Below are 22102 nucleotides of genomic sequence, written 5' to 3'. Positions count from 1 at the left end.
GGAAATTAATTTTCAAGTCAAACAATTGGCCTAATGTATAATTGAACTTGAAAATTGGACTTGAGATGGTAAATTGGGCTTGGGAGCCCAAAATCCAGATAAGACCCAAAAATCGGTCGAATTGGGCCTAGTATGTGAAACTAGGCCGATGGCCCAACACAAAAAGAGGTTTCGCCAAAAACCTACCTGACAAATGACTGTTTGCCAATAAAACACAAAAGATAGTATGCCATATTTCTTGCATATAGTCTACACACCATGACTACTCGTATCTAGTCATATCTGCCACGTCAGTTCACCATAAATGCTCGTATAAAGTATTATTCGCAGTTTTGATTATATTAAATATTATCCAATTAACATACCTCATTTATAAATCCGCCATGTAACTAAAATTTAATTAACACATTTAGAAGATGTGTTTGTTTTCAATCAAGCAAACTATTTATCTTTGTCATACATATAAGCAAACATCATCTATATATATTTTTACGTATAAGTACCATCATCTATTCCCATTCAATTTTCAAAATAAAATTGTGTACTATTCAACTTATATACATGCCACTTGACCTAGTGTAGAATTTAAAATAAATCTACCGAAATAGGAGCTAGATAGTGTAGGTTGTAGGTTTATCTGCCTGCCGAGTTCCGCAAAATATTATCTACAAGAAACAAGTAATGAAACAGAGTAAACATTAAATATGCTTAGTAAGTTCATAGGTTTTTAAACATAAAACTCACCTCGCAAAACATTAATATAAATAACTTAACTAATATACATTTCACATGTATAAGGTGAGTGTATCACATTTAATCATGTAACATTTTCCATTTATTTTGTACCATTAAATCACAAGTCATTCCATTAAGCATTCATACCTTTTTCCAATATATATTTCACCATAAAATCAATAACACATTCACTTTAACTATTTAGCCCGATGAATTTTCATGGATAGAAATGGATACGTGAGTAACAAACTACAACACACCAGTTTGCTCATAAGAGTTATTCCATCCAATAAACACCAGTTTGCTCAGAAGATCTATTCCATTTGATAACACGCTAGTTTCTCTGTAGAGATAAAATTGGAAATCCGCAACAAATATTGGATTCTTGTAACATCAGTGAACTTCCTTCATCTTCTTCACATCTTTTGTACAACCCATGTTATGTGTAATAGCCCTATTGGTATGCCAATTTTATCCTTTATTCATTCGAGCTCCATATACATATCTGAATATTCTTTTGTACCATTCAATACTTTTCTTACCTTATGTGCCAATTTGCTAACATTTTCTATATACATTCAAACTCAAACATTTATAATTAAACATAATAATACCATATGAACTTACCTGGTACAACAGCAAAAGTAGAATATCAGAGATTAATCCATTTTTTTTTCCTTTTCCTATATTATCTACTAGTTGATTTGGATCTTGATCTATACCTTAATACTTTCAATTCATCAATGACAACCCTTCAAATTTTAATAGTTTTGAAATTACGCATAGAAATTAGCTAAATCAAGATGCAATGATCTCAAAAACATAAAATTCATGAAGAATGGGCTTTGAAAATAATTACATGCAAAGTCGATTGTTCAAGAATACCTAGAGCTGTTCTTTCTTCTCTAATGGAGATGCTTTTGGTAGAGGAAGATGAGAATGAAACTATATTTCCATCCACTCAAGATTTCTACTTAAATAGCCAATACTAATCTTTCATTACTAGGCAAATGTGGCTAATTACCACATAACACCTTGATCAATTCTTATGAAATACATTTAACTAGGTAGTCAATAATTCTTATGGTTGACCTCGTACATCAACATTACTAACCAATTCAACCAACTATCAAATCAAGGATTAATATAACACTATAATAAGCTTGTAAATATTAATGAATAATATTTACTAACTCATTCTTGGAATTGTGGTCTCGAAATCACTATTTTTGACAGTACAAAAAATCGGGCTGTTACAATTTATGTACTTTATTATTTTACCATTGAAAGTTTTATTCTAAGCAATGGCTATAGCAATTTATAATAAAAATGCATAGACATAGAAGTTGTTGGCCTCGTGCCTAATGGAATGTAACACCCTAAAACCTGGTCTAGGAGTTTAGACCGAATTCGGAATGCTACATTGATTACCGAAGTGATCGTGTGAAATTTTTTTACAAAACCAATCGATTTTAATTCCATTTCCCAAAACATATATTTTATTAGGAATCCAGAAGCATATATGTACGTTTAAAACTAAAATTGTACCACAGCATTATAAACCTTACGGTTCGAAAATAAAAACCGAATAGTAATTAAAAATTTAAACTAATATTTGATTTCCACCAAGACTGCCCAAGACCTCCGCGTACTCTGTCCAGAATCCATAATCTAGAACTGTACCTAAAAGGGGAAACAGAAGAGGAGGTAAGCTACTCGAGCTCAGTGTGAGATCAAACCAATTAAACTACAGAAGGGAAACTAGGAAATTAGAAGCAGTTCAGAAAAAAAAAACATACTTATAGACCGACTAAAAATAGACACAGACCATATGTAATTTTACAGTCATATGGCTCTGTCAGTAGTTACAAACTAAGCCTAAGTCCATTTCCAAAATCAGAATCAGTTTTCAGTTGGGGCCTTAGTCCCTTTCAGTAACTATTCAGTCGGACAGTAGCAATCTTATCTACAGAATCCTCTTAGGCACATGTGCCTTACAGTCAATAAGTTAATCACATCTAAATACAATGTCACGTTCAGTCAATCATATTATTCGGACATTTTTATCGAGCAGTACAATCATATTCAGTCACACAGATACAATCAGATACATATGAGTGCAAATAAGTTATAAAATAACCCACCCATCTAGCCAACACACCATCTCCGTCCCCCATCACACCTCAATAGAGCTGTAAACTCTTCCAACCAATCACTTTAGATGGGGATATAATCAACCAATCCATCCAACCCTACACTCCATATGATGTCATCCTGGGTTGCTCGACAATGATAGACATCAGCATTGTCCTCGACCCTTAGAGAATTGGGAATGCCTACGACCCTCTGGGTATTAGGGGCTATCAGTAAGCTGTACAGTGCCATACGAAAGACTACGGTACAGACATGCAGTATGAACTGCCAGATGAGATATATTACGCAGCAAAGCTAGCGTATAAGTTGTACTGTGTAATGCGGTAAGCCGAGGTACAGCTGTACTGTTTAATGCGGTACATTGCAATACAGTAATCCGCTATACTGTTACCAATAATGTTCACGACCCTCAGGGTATTAGGACCGCCTACGACCCTCTGAGTACTAGGGGTTATCAGTAATAACTAGCAGAGCAGCTGCCAGATCAGATCAGACTCCCTTCTCTTCACAATCCCTCCCAAAATAGTTTATGCATATGTATATATGTATGCAGTCAAATGTACACAACCAGAATACTAGTCTCAGATAATTAATCAGAAGCAGACATTCACATCCAATCAATCAGAAAGAACCAGTTGCACACACACACTCACCCAGTTAATCGGGTTCAGAATCAAACATGTCATATACCCAATCACAAATAACACATTATTCAAACTCAGATCAGAGTCATAAACACCCTCACTAGAGCTTAACCAAGGGCTAGATCATACAAAGCAGCAATTACAAGTAACTTTGACCTAAAAATAATTTGGCGAGATAGGGACACACGCCCGTGTGCTACGGCCGTGTGGGGGTCAAAATGCTTATGTGTAGGGTAGCACAAAGTCGTGTGACGGGGGCACATACCCGTGTGAAGCAAAGACACGACTGTGTGAGCTGGCTATGTAACTCATTGTTCCATTTCACTTATATTAGGTGCAGGGCAGACACAATCGTGTGAAGGTGTTACACCCCCGTGTGGTCATCAGTCACAGCCGTGTATTCTGTAACACACGCCTGTGTGGAATCCCTAGGCCCCATATTAGACACACACCGTTTCCAGCCTCAAAACACCTCCCAAATCACATTAGATCAAAAATATGCAAAATCCCACACAAATCAAGCATAAAACAACAATATTCCATCCCCAATCGACTATTCACAAAGTTGGATTAGGATTCACAACTAGAAAGGAAAAAGGTTGGGAACCCACACCTGCTTCGACGATAAAAAAGATGACAAAGGAGCGTACTTCCAGCAATCGAAGAAAACACGTTCTTTTTGAATCACTTTTTTTAAAAAACAAACAGTAGAAAAATAATGGAGAGAGAAAAAATGAGAGAAAGAAATCGTGAAAAACCCAAAAATAAAGAATAAACATCAAAATAAAAATAAATGAAAAAGTATAAATTCACATCAATTAAAAACTTAAACTAAATTATCAATTAACAAAATTAAAAATAGTTCCACAAAACGCCCACAAGAAGGTTCGAACCTAGAACCTCAAGGTACACTAACATACAATCTACCACCATACCAGCAGGCCCATTCTGACACTGAATTGCACAAATAATCACTTAAGTACAACCTTTTCACTGTCTCTATGCTCAAAACCCAAAACTTCTAAGCCCAAAATTTGGGGTGTTACAATTCACCCATCCTTAAAGAAATTTCGTCCCCGAAATTTCCAACTATTAAAACAGTCTAAATCACGAACTATACCACTACGCTCTTGCTGCACACTCTAATCCCCAAAACACCACCGCACTAAGCTTGAACCTGAGACTTTTCACATACACCTAGAACACTTAACCACTGAAGCAGAGACACAATTGTGCACACACAATTTCTATACTCAAACAACACATCCAAACATTTCCAATTATACCTGACTCAAAATTGTCGAGGACAATCTTTAACCCAATGCTCCTTAGATCCACATCTAAGAGACGCTCCTAACTTTCTCCAGCAGTCGCCTGAATGACGTCCTTTACAATGCTCGTAACGTACCACTACTAGTACTACCGTTGCTATCACTTGGATGCGTCTTAGCACGCTTCGTAGGACGAGGCTCCAACCTTAAAGAATTGCAATCTCTCTTCTTCCTACAATCCGTGCATCTAGCCTGAAGCATTTCACTATTCTCCCTTATCCTAGCCTCAAACACTTACTCTAGTACTTCCCTTACTAACAAGGTTAATGTCTCAGTGCCAACCGTCGGATTATCGCTACCTGAAGTTGGCAGACTCATATTGACATCCTCCTCCTAAACAGTCCCACGTTCCGGAGAAGCAGGAGACTCCTTACGATCCTATTTACCCTCAGAATCCATATCAGTAAAAATTTATACTTTTAGAAGACAAACACAAAATCAGTATTAAATCTAAATTCAAGTATTTCAGTTTCAAATTTCTACCTGGACCAGTATCGGAGTCTCAGACAGTTCATTTTCGTAAATAATTTTCAAATTCAAACCATTTCAACTTTCAGTGGTACATTTTTTTCAAAGGTTTTTAAAAACCATTTATTTGCGCACGCGCACACGTCCACGTAGAAAACACAGGCCGAGTTCTTACAAAACTGGCTCTGATACCACTATATGTGACACCCCAAAATTTAGTTTAGGAGTTTAGATCGAATTCAGAATGTTACATTGATCACCGAAGTGATCATAAGAAATTTTTTTACAAAATCAATCGATTTTAATTCTATTTCCCAAAAGATATATTTTATTAGGAATCTAGAAGCATATATGTACATTTAAAACTAAAATTGTACCATAGCATTATAAACTTTATAGTTCGAAAATAAAAACTGAATAGTAATTAAAAATTTAAACTAATATTTGATTTCCACCAAGACTGCCCAAGACCTCCGCTACTGTGTCCAGCATCTAAAATCCAAAACTGTACCTGAAAGGGGAAACAGAAAAGGGGGTGAGCTACTCGAGCTCAGTGTGAGATCAAACCAATTACACTACAGAAGGGAAACCAAGCAACTAGAAGCAGTTTGGAAAAAGAACATACTTACAGACCGATTCAAAACAGATACAAACCATATGTAACTTTACAGTCATATGATTCTGTCATACACAATAACGGTAATTCCTTGTAGTCACATTAAGCCCATTTCTAGAATCAGAATCAGTTTTCAGTTGGGGCCTTAGTCCTTCTCAGTAACTATCTAAATACAATATCACGTTCAGTCAATCATATTATTCGAACATCTTTATCGAGCAGTATAGTTACATTCAGTCACAGAGATATAATCAGAGGCATATGAGTGTAAATGAGTTATAAAATAACCCACCCATCCAGCCAACATACCATCTCTATCCCCCATCACACCTCAATAGAGTTGTAAGCTCTTCCAACCAATCACTCTAGATAGGGATATAATCAACCCATCCATTCAACCCTACATTCTATAAGATGTCATCCCGGGTTGCCTGGCAAAAGTAGACATCGACTTTGTCCTCGACCCTCAGGGAATTGAGACTGCCCACGACCCTCTGGGTATTAGGGGCAATCAGTAAGCTGTACAGTGCCATGCGAAAGACCGTGGTACAGACATGCAGTATGAACTGTCAGATGAGATATATTACGCAGTAAAGCTAGCGTATTAAGCTGTACTATACAATACGGTAAACCGCGGTACAAACGTCCAATATAAACTGCCAGATCAGGTAGTGGTACTTAGCATAGCTAACGTACATGCGGTACAGTGCAAGGCGGTTATCCGCTATACCGTTATCAGTAATGTCTATGACCCTAAAGGTATTGGGACCGCCCACAACCCTCTGAGTACTAGGGGCTATCAATAATAACCATCAAAGCAGCTGCCAGATCAGATCAGACTCCCTTCTCTTCATAATCCCGCTCAAAATAGTTTATGCATATGTATATATGTATGCAGTCAGATGTACACAACCAGAATACCAGTTTCAGATAATTAATCAGAAACAGACATTCACATCCAATCAATCAGACAGAACCAGTTGCACACACACACTCACCCAGTTAATCGGGTTCAGAATCAAACATGTCACATACCCAATCACAAATAACTCATTATTCAAATTCAGATCAGAGTCGTAAACACCTATACTAGAGCTTAACCAAGGGTTAGATCTTATAAGTAACTTTGACCTAAAAATAATATTTGGTGAGATAGAGACACACGCTCGTGTGCTTCGGCCTTGTGGGACACTTCAGGCTGTGTGGTGGCCCAAACGCCTCCATGTAGGGTAGCACACAACCGTGTGATGGGGGCACACGCCAGTGTAAAGCAGAGAAACGACTGTGTGAGTTAGCCGTGTAACTCACTATTCCATTTCACTTATATTTGGTGCAGGGCAAACACGGCCGTGTGAAGGTGTCACATGCCCGTGTGGCCATCAATCACAGCCGTGTGTCCCGTAACACTCATCCGTGTGGAACCTAGGCCCCAAATCAAACACACAGTCGTGTGTCTTGAAACACACGCCCATGTGGAAGCCCTAATTTTCCAAATCAATCACACGGCTGTGTGGCCAGGCCGTGAGACATCCAAAAATTGGCCAGAACCCTAGTTCCCAAATCCATACGGGCGTGTGCCACACACGCCTGTGTGTCTATCGGAGAAGTCACGATTCCTCTCCGGAACAGCCCTGAAAACACCGTTTCTAGCCCCAAAACACCTCCCAAATCATATTAGATAAAAATTATACAAAATCCCTTACAAATCAAGCATAAAACAACGATATTCCATCCTCAATCGACTATTTACAAAGTCGGATTGGGATTCACAAGTAGAAAGGAAAAAGGTTAGGAACTCATACTTCGACAACGGAGAAGATGGCAGAGGAGCATACTTCCAGCAATCGAAGACAACACATTCTTTTTGAATCACTTTTTAAAAAAACAAACAATAGAAAAATAATGGGGAGAGAAAAGATGAGAGAAAGAAATCATTAAAAACCCAAAAATAAAGAATAAGAATTAAAATAAAAATAAATGAAAAATTTTAAATTTATATCAATTAAAAACTTAAACTAAATTATCAATTAAAAAAATTAAAAACAGTTCCACAAAACGCCCACAAGAAGTTTCGAGCCCAAAACCTCAATGTACACTAACATACAATCTACCACCAGACCAGCAGGCCCATTCTGACACTAAATTGCACAACTAATCACTTAAGTGCAACCTTCTTACTATCCCTATGCTCAAAACCCAAACCTTCAAGCCCAAAATTTGGGAAGTTACATGGAATACTTGCAAAGAAAATTTTTAACCATTCAACCTCATTACTAACCAATTCCAAAACAATAAACTCTGACTCCATGATTGATTTTGCTATAACAGTTTGTTTGGCTGATCTCCATGATATTGGTGGATTTTTTCTCATTTAAATATGAAATCCAATTAGCATCATTGTGGTGGGAAATCCACTAAATAAGAAACCATAGTTCATGATTCGTTTAAAATATTTCATAAGTCTACCTATAGTAAATTTAATTTTAAAATATTGCTATAAATATCAAAAATCAAATCGGTTTTCAAAATTTAATTTTTCTCTATGTAAGAAAACTGTTTTCAAACCCAATTTTTTCCAACATTTTGATATAGTAAAAATATATAAATAATAATTATATTAAATTAAGAGTCCTTTTTTTTGCAAGTAAAATATTTTTCGTAAAACATTTTCATTGTTTTATGGTGTTTGTTTGGTGAAAAATGAATTCCCACTATAAAACATTGTTCAAAATACGGGAAATGAGTCTTTTAGAAAAATGTCTTTCCCTTTTTTTTTCTTTTTCTTTTCTGTAAGACATTTTCTAATATTTCTCCTCTCCACATCCCCTGCAAAGAAAAACTCTCTTCCCCTTTCTCTTTCGTTGTGATCCTGACCCAATACTTGCCACCAGACAACAACGCTTCTCAGTACCTGTCACCGACATTCATCTTTGATCTTCCCCTTTTCGACGACGACGTTCATCTTCCTTTCTTGAAGGTAAGAATGAAAAAAAAAAAGAAATATTGTAACACCCTAAACCCGGCCTAGACGTTTTGGCCGAATCTGGTGATGTTACATGGTAATGTGTTTGAAAACTGTAGCTTGTGTTGAAAAATCATAACATTTCCTAAAACATTTTCCGTTTAGAAATCGTCATTATCTTTTGTTAATTCCAAAGTCGTGGTTTTTATTCAGTTGTCAGTTTTCAAAATATTATACATTACGGAAGCTTTTTAAAACAGTTTGTGTCCTTGTAGGTATTTTGTTAAAACATATGCATTTCTTAAAAAAATTTGTGTTTTACCTACCTCTATCAGATATAAAACATAAAGTAGAATAAAATTCAAATTGAAAGTAAAAATCCATAGAGGCCATTATTACAGTAAAATACCCCAAATAAAACTTTAAAAATCTAATTAAGTACGAAACAGTGTAAAAAAAGGGCTGTGGCCATCGCTAATTCCTCCGCCGCTATGATTTGCCTAAGTCTGAGGATTACCTGTATAGATAAATCAGAAGGGTGAGTTTACGAAAACTCAGTGTGTAATCCCCATACCAAATATTAGTCAGTATGCAAATATTAATAGTCTGGACCTAAGCCCTTTTTAGAAGCAGTACCAGTTTGGGCTTTAGTCCATTGCAGAACATAAGTAGTCATGCAGTAGGGTATTTGCCCATCACAATATCAGTAATCAGTAGGGCCTTGGCCTCTTGCAGTAACAGTAAACAATACGAATATGCAGTCACAAAATCCTACCTAACCAGCCTCTACACACCATCTCCGTGCAACCCTACACTCTATGTGCGGATATAATCAACCTACCCATCCCTACACTCCAACAAGTACCGAATGGGACACTAGACAGTAGTTTGGAGCTGAGCTGCTAGTAAATTAGGCTCGAGGCCTTTCAGTGCACTTCCTCCAAGCAATATCAACCCCCAACCCAATGTAATGCAATATACAGTTTTGGCATGCTATCACATAATATCAAGAATATAATCAATACATACAATATCAAATCAGTGGGATATCATCATGCTTAATAACATGCATAATTATATCACTCATACAGTCATTTCAGTTAATTAGGGGTCTAGGTAAGCTTACCGACCCTACAGTAAGTCTACAGTTGACTCGAGTGACCCGTGCAACCTTAGCAACTAAACAGTGGAAATGGACCCACACGTTTATGTTGTCTCTCATATGCGCCCACAAGCCCGTGTGGCCCACACGGCCCAAAATGTCCTATCCACACGACCTGGCCTAAAAATTCCACACGCCCGTGTGGTTCACCCGTGTGGGCTCACATGCCTGTATAGCGCACACGACCTAGTTCGGTTCGACCCGTGTGTCTCACACGGCCTACCTCGTCAATCACACCCCCGTGTTCGGTCACACGGCCTACCATACTTTTTGACTTTTCACTGATTTCCATCTACATTGTTATGGTTACACAACTTTTATGGTTCCGCAGCAAAACACTTCCGAGACCAGTAGTACCTTGAAATTGAACATTTCAACTTAATAGTTAGTCTCAATTCATGATTAGCACAACAACATAAAGCTAAATATACTTCCAACTCAATTGCACGATACTTACCTTGAAACCCTGAATGAATAAACTAAAACTCTACAGAAGAGGGACCTCGTTCGAACGATTCCTTGTTGTCAAGACGATAGTAACCTCCAATCAGTCACTTTTAATCAATAATTTATCAAAATTCAATGAGGTATACCAACTATAATCATAAAAATCCCTTACCTTCGGTCAATCAACAGAGATCCTATACACTTAATTCGTCGAAGACCACTGTTCGGCCTCTCGATTAACACTTAAAACCAGTAGAACCCCTCTTAATAAAATCAAGAAAATAGTTAAGAAAAAGAAACAAAAATGCCCAACTTACTGAATATGCGCAACTACATTGTGCAATCAAAGCGGATTGAAAACAAAATCGAAGAAGAGAAAGGGGAGGAAAAACAGAAATAGCAGTAATGAGAAGAAGAAAAATTCAACAGTGAGAGTGAAGGAAATGAGGAAACATCAGAATACACAAAAGAAAAATCGATATTTTGATAATGGAACAAAAGAAAAGAAAGTTTTCAGGAAGTTACACAATCTGATCACAATTCCTAAAATCTCTCCTCCTTATCCCTAAATTCGCCCTCACACTCCCCCACTACAACTCAAACACCCCCAAAACCGTCCACAACCTCCCACACATCTCAAACACTCAGTATTTTACCATATTTCAAACTTCCTTCACGGCACAAGTACAAAAAAAACCCCTTGCACATATAAGGATTCAAACTCAAGACCCCCAACACACTGACACTCCACTTAACCATCAAACCAGTAGGCCCATTCTGACATATTTTCACCAACTTTTAACTATAAGCCTACTTCACAAAAGCAAGGCTTTGTTCAATTAAAACAAAAATTTAGCTCAAGACAAGGCTTGAACCCAAGTCTTCTCAGACACTCTCAGAACACATAACCACTGAAGCAGATACACTGGTATGTCACATACATACAAAAATAAATATATAAGAGATTTTTTTTGGGCGTTACAAATATATAGCTAATATCTTTTTTGTTGATTTTTTTTTACTTTATTTGTTCTTTTCTTTCTACTCTTTTTTATATAGCTAATATCGTTTTTATTGATTTTTTTTTTACTTTATTTGTTCTTTTCTTTCTCTCTTTTTTAACTCTTTAGTAGTTTTCTCCCTGGTCTTTTACTAGTTTCACTCTTCTGCAACTCACTCTTTTTCCTTGTTTATTTTACAGGATAGTCTTGCTTCACCTCTAATATGCAATATTTTTTATATTATTAACCAAAATAAACCTTATCAACTACCTTATCTTTATCTGACTCTTTTGTTCTTGTAATTTCAATTTTATTGCATATCTGATTGAACAGAACAATGAAAAGTTTTTCAAGGGAGTTTTCTTCTTATTCTTTGATTGTTCTCAAAATGGCTTGTGATTTTGACTAATTCTCTTTATTTTTATTTCTTGAAATGTCTTCTGTTGTTTATTTCTAGTTCTTTTTATTTATTTTTATTTGTATGAGTGAACTCACATTTTAACTTTCCTATTATCCGTGTCCCATAATTTACATAGACTTTTAGTATATTATGTTTGTTGAATTTCAGGACTTATGTGTAAAATTTGTGTGGCAATTCTGCATATTATTTACTTGCCATGTGTATGTATAAAATCATTTTTCTTTTGCCTAGTTATAAATATTTCATATGATTTCTTTTGATGTAGTTAGCATGAATATTTTTAATGCTTGGTTTTGTGATTAATATAGAGATTCATGGTTTGGGGTCATTATTATTTTTTATGTTCTACCTTCTTACTTCACATATAATTGATATTCTTGTTCTTTAATTTGATAAATATTTAGGCAATCACATCAACTGGAACTAAGAAAGGTGAATTTTTGTTCGCTAATATAAGCACTGAGCTGAAGAACAAGAATATCACAAGTAATGTTAAAGTTGACACTAGCTCTTACCATGGTGAGTTCAGCCTTCTTAAATATACTATCTAATTATGATTTTTGGGGGTTTTATTTTTACTTTTTAGCTTTTCACCACTGTTACTGTTGATGAACCTGCATTGATTTTGAAGACAATCTTTAGTTTCATTACCCTTGATCCAAGGTCTGGCAAGGTAATGGAGACTTCATTACTCTTGTCATTAAGCTTTTTGATCTTAAATACCAACATTTTCAACTTCTTGTTTATCCTTCCCTTTTGTAAACTTCTAGGTCTCATGAGTACATGACAATGTTTTTATTATTGTTGAAACATGTGGAACTACAATACCAATATGAATATGTTGGCCTAAGCATTAGCATTGGATTGACTGCAAATCCCCTTGTTAACTTTTCTAGTGTAGTTGGAAACAATAGTGTCACTGTTGGTGTAACACCCTAAACCCGACTTAAACGTTATGGCCGAATCTAGCATTGTCACATGGTAGTGTTTTTCGAAAACGTGAGTTGTCGTCAAAAACCTATTTTCTATATAACCTCTTTACAATATTTTATGTTAGTTATACAACGTGTCATTCATTTTCAAAACATTATTCATTATCACAAAGTTATTCTCTTTCAAAACGTTATTAATTTTCAAAATGTCACTTATTGCAGAATCTTTTTAAAACAGTAGCGTATTTAAGTGAATATTTTTAAAACGTTTGATTCTTTTTGAAAACTCGATTATCCCTACTACTAGCAGTTGTAAATCAAGCAATAAAAATCCCAAATTTAAAAAAAAAATTAAATCCAAAGAGGCCATTATTACAGTAAAATACCCCAAGTAAAAATTTAAAGAAAAATCTAATTAAGTACAAAACAGTAAAAATGGTCGTGTGGCCAAAGCTGAGTCTTCCGCCGCTCCGATCCGTCTAAGTTTAGGGATTACCTGTACAGATAAAATAGAAAGATGAGTTTACAAAAACTCAGTGTGTAATCCCGTATATACCAGCAGACAAAAAGCAATCACAATCTGGGCCTAAGCCCTTTTTCAGTATCAGATCTAGTTTCAGTTAGGGCATTAGCACATCTTAGTACAAGAGTAGTCATGCATTAGGGCCTTAGCCCATTACAGTATCAGTAATCAGTATAGTAGATATGCGATAGCAAAAATCCTACCTTACCAGCCTCTACACTCCAACTCCGTCCAACCCTACACTCCATGTGGGGATATAATCAACCCACCTATCCCTATACTCCAAAAAGTACTGAATGCGGCATTGTACAGTAATATGCAGCTGTGCTGCCAGTAAGTTAGGCTCGAAGCCTTTCAGTACACTTCCTCTAACCAATATATACCCATCCACATGCAATGCATCATACAATCGTGTTATGTCAAATCATGGTATCATACATGCGTTCAGTACAGTTTTAACAACATGCTCAATATACAGTCATAAATATATATCGTACATGGATATAACGGTTATTCAGTTAATTAGGGGTCTAGGTAGGCTTTCTAACCCTACAGTAGGTCCACAATCGACTCGGGCGACCCGTGCAACCTTAGCAATCAAATAATGAAAATGGGCCAATGTGCCCATGTTGTCAGCCCGTGTGGACCCACAAGCTCGTGTGGCCTACACGACCCAGAATGGCCTTGGCCGTGTGGATCACATGGCCTGGCCCAAAATTTTCACACGCCCGTGTGGTTCACCCGTGTAGGCCTACACGCCTGTGTGACCCACACGGTTTAATTTGGGTCGACCCATGCGTCGCACACAATTTTCCTTGTTGATCACATACCCGTGATTGGTCAACAGCTTGCCATAAGAGCGGCTATACACTCATGTGATGTCGACAGCCTCACTTTTTCGCTTTTTGTCAATTCTAGTTTTTAGCGTTGTGATTACACACCTGATATGATTTTTGGTACCCAATCCCTCCTGAGACTAAAAACACCTAAACAACGACAATTCCATGACCCAAAATCAGTTGCATTTAAAACGAATACCATTACAACAACAACAATCAAACACCAATAATGTCGCTTACCCTTACCGCTCCAAAGGATGTAGCCTACAATTCCAAAGGTAGACCCAGTTTGTTACGATTTGTTGCTGCCAAACACAATTAGACATAACCGAATGTTAAGAACTTAACAATTTAACAAATAACAACTTCTTTCAAAACATTTAAGACATAACTTTCCCCTTACCAAAAGACCTACCACCCAAAAGCAGCTCACGTTGAACAAGAATAACTGCTAAATAGAGAAATTGACAGAAAAGGGAGAATGAGGGGAATAAAGTATTTGACGAAGAAAATAGAGAAGAACCAACACCAATTCTCCATTTTTAGAAAGAAACCAAAAATCTAGAATGGAGAAGGAACAAGAATTCGACAAGGTTTTAGGGGAAAAGAAAGAAATTGAGGTGAGTAAATCAACCCAAAGAAAACAAAACTGTAGTGATAGGAAGTAAAAAAGAAAATTGATAGCAGAGGGAGGAGTTTGGGGAAGCACACTTCGGCAAACAAATAAGACAAAGAAAATGAGAAGCAAACAACACCCCTGCCAAAATTTTGAGTAAAAAGGGTAATTCAAATTCGGCACCAACACTAAACATATCCCTAAAACTTCTCCATAATATCCTCCAAAAATTCAGCCACAACAACCCCACACTCCTCAAACACTCCAACCGCCTACTAGCATCAGAATTCTATTGGCACACAAACACTTACATGACATCCAGCAAAATAAAACACTCTCCTGCGTCGCCAGGACTCGAACTCAAGATCGTCAGCACATTTAAACACTTCACTTAACCACTAGACCAGCAGACCCATTCTGTCATATTTTTCCCAATATTTATTTATAAGCCTACTGGCTACAGATAGGGGTTTATTCATTTAAAACAAAAAAAGTTACCCAAGCTAAGGCTTGAACCTAGACCTTCTCAGACACTCCCAGAACACATAACCACTGAAGCAGATACACACTTGTTTCACAAATATACGATAAATAAATAAAATATATTTGTGGGGCGTTACAGTTGGGACTGATTTCTCATTTGACACTACTAGTGGTAAATTTACAAAATAGAATGTTGGGTTGAATTTTACCCATTTTGATCTCATTACTTCCTTGACATTGTAAGTGCTTTCATTGAAGTAGGAGCTAGGGTTGATTATTTATGTTTCACATGAAACTTGTATTGAATTACTTTATATGATCTTCTAGTCATTTATTGATTCATAATCATTGAAAGTTACCTAGAAATATCTTCATTTTTTCCCTTGTGCACTAGTTGCATTATTTGACTTGTTATATATGATTCTGGTTTTGATGACGTAGTTTTGTTGATTAACTCTAGGAATGATAAAAGGCGACACTCTTAATGCTTCCTACTACCACATAGTTAGCCCATTGACTAACACAGCGGTTGGTGTGAAGTTGAGTCTTAGCTTTCTAAGTAATGAGAACACTCTCATAATTGGTACGCAACATGCTCTTGACCCATTCACGAAGGTAGAGGCTCGTTTGAATAACTATGACAGAACATACACTCTGATCTAACATGAATGACACCCAAAATTACTTATCACAATACTTAGAGAGGTGGACACTGGAGTAATTAAAAATAGTGCTGAAGTTGGGTTGGCCTTGACACTTAAACCCTAGGAAAAGGCAAGACTGTTTTTTATTGTGTCATATGGAAGGCATGCCTTAACTTCGATTGGTTGAGGACTTGGAGAAAAATAATGTTATTGGCAAACTATAATTAACAATTTGCTTTGTTGAACAAGTGTTATTTACATCTAATTAGTTCAACTTGTTTACTTCTTTCAGTCATTAATCTAGTAGACAGACATGGGATTTGGTCATTTATATGTTTGATTTCATATGAACTTACAGAGATTAGTATTTTATTTAAACCATTTTTTTAAATATACTAGTTTTGTTTTAATACAATTGAAATGAATTAACACCCTAGCAATTGGTATTTGGCATTTTGTTGATTTATTGGTCATATATTAAATTGTGTCACATCTTTAGGTACAAAGCCATAAAAATATTTTATACAAATTCACAAACTAGTTCATATCTTCTTTAGGTACAAAAATAATGTTCCATACTTGATTTAGTAACAACCGCATATGCTAACAGCTAATACTATCATTATTTTTTCACAAACAATATATAATAAGCCTAATTTATAAAGGAAATTTAAACTTTAAAACCTTAAGCTATTAAGACAGATAACAATTATTTAGCCAAACTTAGATTATCACTCAAATGCATATAAAGAATTCCCACCATTATCTATCTTGTTATTGTGTAGAATGATCAAACAATACTATGTTGGGTTGTTTCAATTGATGACAGTTAATATTCTACCTTAATAATTGAGTACTATTATATTTTTAATTTGATGCATTTATTTATAAATAAATCATTGCAATATATGCAAAAATAATGAAAATATATATTTAATAGATACAAAATAAACTCAATTAAACAATGAAAAAGAAGAGATTCTCAAATGTATGTTTGTTTCATTTAAAACTGTTTTTATGAAATATTGTTAGGAAATATGTTAAACATCGAAAATATTAATTCTCTAAAGAAAAAAGTCATTTTTCAGATCAAGAAAACAAACAATCTTTTTAGAGAAAGATTTTTCAAAAGATCATGGTAGTTACAACATAGAAGCAAAATTCTTAAAGAAACAAACATATTACTAATAAAAAATTTATAGAAAAAGAATCCTACTTTTTAAGATAAAAGCTATACGAAAAAAAAAAGGACTTTTTTCGAAATGAAAGTTGTAAGTTAGAAAAAAAAATTATGATAGATAATAGGCTAAATAATCCATATATGCCAAAAAAGAAAGTTTATTGGCCAAATAGGTCGACTTCTTGAAAATTTAGGAAAATAAGTCGTTTTTGGAAAAATGTGTGTGAAAGCGAGTCTAATCGGCGCCCAATTGGACGCGCTTTCCCTTTTAAGTTGCAATTTTTGACTTTTTTTTGTAATATAATTAGTTTCTATGGTTAGATTGTTAAATATTAATGGTTTTGTCATTGAATCTCAAGTTCGATTCCTCTCCCACTCACATTAATATTTTTTTTATTTCATGTTGTTTTAAAAAAAAATTAATTAATACTTTTAACATATCAAATTCCTTAGTTAAATGCTTAAATATAATAATTTCATCCTTGATATCCAAGTTCAATTTCCTTTTCTAAATATATTTGTAATTTTTATTTCATGTTGTTTCAAGTTTTTTTATTAATAAATATATTTTTTCAATTTTTTATTTTAATTCATCTTTTAATTATAACTCTTTTATTCATAAAATCAAATAATAATTATATAATTATATAATAAAACTATATATTACTTATATCATTATGTTAAAAATATTTGAAATTAATAACTCCTTTATATATAATATAAACATCAACTAATTTTTTATATATAATATTTATATGTCAAATATTTATTTTCTGCATGTATATTGTGGGTATGGTTATTTCTAATATTAAAAATGAAACAATTATTTTAAATATAATTATTATTTTTATATGTAAAATATTTAAAATGTCATTGTTTTTATCTACATTCGGTATGATATTTCAAATATTTTATAAGTGAAATATTTAAATTAGTTATTTCAAATATCATTATGTTTATATGTGAAATATTTTAAATACAAATACAAAAATATATAATACTAAAATTTACTACACTCCTAATATGGATAAAGGAATAAATATCACACATATAAAAATTAAAATAATTTTTTGAAAACAATGTATTTATTAATTAAAAATAAAAACTTGAAACAACATAAAATAAAAAATAAAGATATAATTTAATAAAGGGAATTGAACTTAGGTCTTAAGAATGAAATTATTATATTTAACCATTTAACTAAGGAAGTTGATATATTAAAAGTACTAATTTAAAATAATAAAAAGCTTAAAACAACATAAAATAGAAAATACTAATGTGAGAGAGAGAAATCGAACTTGGTACTCAAGGATAAAACCATTAAAATTTAACTATCTGAAATGCCTAAAAAATATGAATTTTTGATTTTCAAGTTGTTGTTGTGTGATTTGGTTTGGTTGAGTGGTTAAGTGTTTAGTGTATCTACTTAAGGTTTAGTGTTTAAGTCTTCATACCTATAGGAAATATTTTACTTTATTTCTTTTTTCAATCTCTAGCAAGCTGGCGGAGGAGTTTAGATTAAGTTTAAACTCTAAGGGTCTGTTTGTCTACGTGTGAAAGGTTTTATGGAAAATGATTTCTATATTTTTCTGTTATAGGTCAACATAAAATGAGTGATTTTTCTTATAAAATGACTTACCCTTTTGAAAAATGTAAGTTATTTTTCGGAAAAGAGTTTCTCTATAGATAATTTTATTTTTATATAAAATTAACTTAAATCAAACTTAATATTATTATATTGATAATAAATATTAATTTTATTTTGAAAAATATCATGTTTTTCAATATTATTAAACATACACATTTTATTATTTATATTTAGTCATATAATAAACTAATATAATAAATATAATTTATTATTTTAATAAATTATTTAATACTTCAATTTTATTTTAATAATAAATATTTATTACAATTATAAATATATTTATAATAAATGTTTTGTAGTATAAAGGTTAAAATATGTCATAAGTCTATATACACTTCATGATTTGCAACTTAGTCTTTGTATTTTTATTTTCAAGAATTTAGTTCTTTTACTTTTCAATTTTGAAAAATTGTTGATATCATTAAATTTTTTGTCAATTTTGTTGATGTCACGTTTTAAATAAAAAATACTCACTTAGTAGTCATGTAATTAAAAATGACGTTGCAATGAACCCGAATTTAACATAATATTTTTAATATATGCAAAAACAATGTAAACTATAAAATTATAGATAAAAATAAATTCAATTAAACAATGAAAAATAAGAAAACTTCAAATGTATGTTTGTTTTATTAAAACAACTTTTATGAAATATTTTAAGAAATCTACCAAACAATAGAAAATATTTTACACAGAATCATCCAAACATTAGAAAATATTAACTTTTCTAGAAAAGTAAATTATTTTCTAGAAAAGTAAATTATTTTCTAGAAATTATTTTTCAGAAATCATTTTTTTTTGTCAGAAATAAACTGATATACATTAATAATGGTTGGGTGGCTCAAAAAGTCGGAAACAATAGAAGCAACGCAGCAAAAATCACACAGTAGAAACAAAATAGTTTAAAGGCCAATAACAGAGCAGAAAAAAAACTAAAACCAAAGAAACAAACAGCCACAAAACAAAAACATTAGCAGGAAAAACCCAAAATGGATACCAGCCAAAAGCCTTACGATTGAAAAAACCCATTCAAAGCTCGAAGGGGCCGAAAGAAGGTAGCTTTGAAGCCAGCAACGGAGATTCAAACTGAACCTTCTCCAACCTTCAAAGCTCAGAAAACCCTTAACGATGATGAAACCATGCAGACTGATCCATCTCTACTAGCTTTGTAACAGGATCCGGAGCTTCCTCAACCCAGAAACAAGAGGTGTTTCGATGGCGTCCATCCATCGCCAAAGCGTGCGCCGCCCTATTAACCTCTCTGGGAACAAAACGGTACACAACGTTATCAAAAAGCTCTCTAATAATTGAATATTTTGCGTAATCGATCTAAGGATAGATCTGTCCTCTTTGGTCGAGTTTAATTTTTTGATAGTTGTCAGGGAGTCTCCTTCCAAGATAAGTTTACTGAAGCCCATATCCTACGCAAAATAAAGAGCCCTTTCACACATACGTATTTCACCCATAATCTGGCCTTCCGCATCTCTAGCTAGGACTGCTACAATAGATACATTAGTGTTGCTCATAAAAGAAGCATCAAAGTTCAGTTTAATATTCCTAACTGTAGGTGGTTGCCACAAAACGTTCATTGGTACTTCCAGAGGAGAGACAATAACTTTACTACTGCTAAAATCCTGAGCATAGCTCAGAATAAAGCCCATAAGTTCACGTATCCTGAAGTTAAGTCCCTCATTTACCAACTTATTCCTTTTATACCAAAGAGCCCACAAAAAAATAGTAATGAGTTTCTTGGACAACATATCAGCAGCTAGAAAATTATTACAAATTGTGTTTTCCATTCGAGGTATCAATGCTGGAGTCGAAAAAGAGATTCAAAAGAACCCAGAGTTGTCTCAAGACGCTACAAGTCCACAATAAGTGATGTGAATCCTTTGGAGCCTCATTGCACAAAGGACAGGTAGTATCAACTCGCAGTCTCCGTTTGGCCAAATTACAGAAATGAGGCACATAATTTTTTAGGATAGGATACGCCATAGATGAATTTTAATTTTAGCAGGGAGCTACAAGCCCCAAGTTGATGTATAAAGTGTTTTGTAATTATCCGATGAGGCCAAAATACCATCTTTAAATTGGGTCATTTTTGTAAGTAATGTTCGGTAGCCGCTCTTAACCGAAAACTCCCCAGAAGCATCATGGCGCAAGACCAATATATCCTGAGCATTACAACCCATAAGAGGAATAGTAAGGATGCGCCTAACCTGTTCATCATCAACAATCTTGCAAATCACAGCCTTGTTCCAGGTACCAGTGTTAGCATTAATTAACTGATCAACAGTTGTCCAGTGAGTATCTATAGCCTGTACTAACAATCTACCATTCCAAGGACCAAGCAACCAGGGGTCATTCCAGATGTTCACCTTCGTACCACAGCCAATTCGCCGCAGAAGTCCATCATCAAACAGCTCCCTCACACAGCAGATACTTCCCCAGGTAAAAGAAGGGTAAGAGCCGATTTTAGTTCACAAAATATCAGTGAATGGATAAAAATGAGATTTAAGAACTTTAGATAAAAGACAATCGGACTGGGATAAAAGACGCCAAACTTGCTTAGCTAAAAGAGATTTATTAAATAAATAAAGATCCCAAAAACCCAGCCTACCATTAACCTTTGGCAAACATAGTGCACTCCAAGTACTCTAGTGAATTCCTTTCGCAGATTTACTGTTTGACCACCAAAATTTATTCATAATACGATGACATTATTCTTTTGGCAATGCAAAACATTGCATAACATAAACCAATATTGCTTATAAAACTGCCTTTATAAAAACCTCTTTACCACCCATTGAAAGGTACCTAAAGCTCCACCTCTTTATACGCCGTCGAAACCTGTCAACAAAATTTGCAAATGCCTTTTTTTTTTACCCAATTATCATGGGTAAACCCGAATACAGGTACTCTAGTGAATTCCTTTCGCAGATTTACTGTTTGACCACCAAAATTTATTCATAATACGATGACATTATTCTTTTGGCAATGCAAAACGTTGCATAACATAAACCAATATTGCTTATAAAACTGCCTTTATAAAAACCTCTTTACCACCCATTGAAAGGTACCTAAAGCTCCACCTCTCTATACGCCGTCGAAACCTGTCAACAAAATTTGCAAATGCCTTTTTTTTTCTACCCAATTATCATGGGTAAACCCAAATACTTTTCAGGGTTCATTGACATCCTAACACCCAGAGTGTTAATAATAAAATTCCTATCCTCAGCCCCCACACAAGCACCAAAATAAATGAGTGACTTGTCCAAATTAATTTGTTGTCCTGA

The 22102-nt window shown here is 34.3% G+C and overlaps 1 pseudogene; it reads left to right on the top strand.

The window, feature by feature from the left end:
* Positions 1–6644: 6644 nt before the first annotated feature.
* LOC108475320 (mitochondrial outer membrane protein porin of 36 kDa-like) lies at positions 6645–16102 on the top strand (annotated as a pseudogene).
* The last annotated feature ends 6000 nt before the right edge of the window (positions 16103–22102 follow it).

This window comes from Gossypium arboreum, chromosome 6 (assembly GCF_025698485.1).
Source record: "Gossypium arboreum isolate Shixiya-1 chromosome 6, ASM2569848v2, whole genome shotgun sequence".
NCBI lineage: Eukaryota > Viridiplantae > Streptophyta > Magnoliopsida > Malvales > Malvaceae > Gossypium > Gossypium arboreum.
The sequence above is the reverse complement of the archived record's forward strand: the minus strand, read 5'-3'. Positions and strand labels throughout refer to the sequence as shown.